The 2,134-nt window shown below is 41.2% G+C and overlaps 1 long non-coding RNA gene across 1 annotated transcript in view; it reads left to right on the top strand.

The window, feature by feature from the left end:
• Positions 1 to 208, top strand: part of LOC103356076 (uncharacterized) — a 13,751-nt gene extending 13,543 nt beyond the window's left edge. The window contains exon 3 of the long non-coding RNA XR_520123.1: positions 57 to 208. This is a non-coding gene — a long non-coding RNA (uncharacterized LOC103356076). The remainder of the gene's footprint in view (positions 1 to 56) is intronic.
• The last annotated feature ends 1,926 nt before the right edge of the window (positions 209 to 2,134 follow it).

Genomic DNA, 2,134 nt, shown 5'->3' with positions numbered 1-2,134 from the left:
TTAAAAAAAACACATTATGTATTTGGGCCTCAATGTCGAAAAAGGTCACGTCTCAGATTGGAGCAAGTGCGGCCTAGTTACGAGCTACTTCCTGTTTAGTGGTGAGCCACGGCGGCGTGCATGTTGGCCGGGGTGGAAACGCGCTCTGGCCGACAGTCGGAGCATGCGTGTAAAATTTCAGGCCGATTGGAGCACAGACACAGCACGTCTCGTATTCTGGTTGCATTTTACAACTTGGCCCAGCCTGACTTTTTTATTCATCCTGACCTGCTCTATATGCCTACAAAATTGCGTAGCTCTAGGCCAAATGTGCTTTTGACAATTTAGAAGGTGGCGCTGTGGAGCAATTTTTCTATTGAGGTGTGTATTGTTCTTCCAAATTATAAAATTTTTCACCGGGTCTGATGTACATGGCAATTTTGGTGAGTTTTCGAGTATGTTTAGGGCCTCAAAACCGGGTGTCTTTGGCACGAATAATAATAATAATCCAAGCAGTTCCAATAGGGTCTTCGCACCCTTTTGGGTGCTCGGACCCTAAATATGCAGCCCTGTACCACTAAAATACTGATTTTATAACCACAGCGTTAAAAACGAAAAAGTTAGGAAAGAAAGTTAGAAGTGATAGAAAGTCCTGGTCTCACACAGTCTTTCACGTCTGTATCAGCTGCTGTGTGGACAGCTGTTTTGCTCTGCTCTGCCAATCACAGACCCAGGGAGAGTCTTCTTCCTGAAGGGGGCAGACATTATAAAATGGAGCATCTTTGTGGTGTTCTGAGTGGAAAGACATTCTGGGGGCAAATAAGACTATAGCACCATAGTGGACCTTTAAATAGTCAATTAGAAAGCACAGATGTGTAGGTCAGTGTGGTAGTAAGGTAAGTTGTACATCATTACTTTTGTAACTAAACATTTTTGTTGGGTTAATCAAGATCTAATCAAAATCCAGAATGTCTCCCTAACACTGTAGTTGCCATGTGCGGATATTATTGTAAGAAACATCCTCATTTGAAGTTTAAAAGGTCATTCTGATTCATCCTCTGTCAGCACAGCCTCCACTGGAACTAGTAGAAATGTGTTTTAATTTGTAATTAAAAGTGGTAGCTGAACATGTACGCAATCTGTTCCAGTTTACTATTCCTATTAGTCCTGAGTATCACTGGCTGAAAACCAAAGAATGCTGTTGTTTTATTAAATCATTTAGTCCTTTAGTTTTCTTTTTTGCATTTATTACCTTTTCAATTTGGTAAAAAACAACAAACAAAGAAAAAACAGAGGACTCGGGTGCAACAAATAATAACCCCCCAAAAATGACACATTGTTATTTTTGGTATTTTCATGGGATTCGTTGCCAGTAAGAAAAATGTAGAACATGCCAGCCTTGTCCTTTAATTAAAGGCCAGTACCATTAACAGTGACTTCTATTAGAGGAGGCACTGACTATCCGCTAATAATCCTGCATATTGAACACACAGAAATGATTAGACCCACAGTAATGCAACAAAGATCACAGAACAGCTCAGTGAGTCTCCTCCTCAGCCGTAATGCGTCATCGTACTTTTAACAGGCTGCATGTTCATCATATGTTAACTGGAGTATATAAAGGTTAAATGTCAGTCAGAGGAAAGCTGAGAGCTCTTCATCCCCCCCATCCTCTCTTCACATTTTCACTCCCTGTCTCCTCAACCTGCCTCCTTGATGTGGACGTCAGGTGTAAGAGGAAGATGATGGACTTCACTTCCTGCAAACATGCTCATCAGCGTGTCGCATCGATTGCATTAGCATCTCCTTCGCAACAATCGATGACTGCGTGTGCCGCCCTGAGCTGTGCTCAACACCCGACATCAGCACATCTGCTTCTTATGCCCCAATGCCGTTTTGTCTCCATCCTGTGTGATGTTTTTCTATCTCTTCTATCAAATATGACCGCTAATAAACGTGTCCACTCATTAGCAGCATCAAAGAAAGCAACAAAACAATTATATCAATGATTAGAAAATATCTAAAATCATATTGATTTGTATTTTCTTGTTGTTTTCCCACTTCTGTCTTTCTTCATATGTGTTCATTAGCCAGTGGGGGGAGAGAGAGAAGGAAAAAAAAAAGAAATGCGATCCTCAGCTGAGAGATGGAATCA

Source organism: Stegastes partitus, unplaced genomic scaffold, assembly GCF_000690725.1.
Source record: "Stegastes partitus isolate 25-593 unplaced genomic scaffold, Stegastes_partitus-1.0.2 Scaffold182, whole genome shotgun sequence".
NCBI classification, from domain to species: Eukaryota; Metazoa; Chordata; class Actinopteri; family Pomacentridae; genus Stegastes; species Stegastes partitus.
This window is presented reverse-complemented; position numbering and strand designations above follow the sequence as displayed.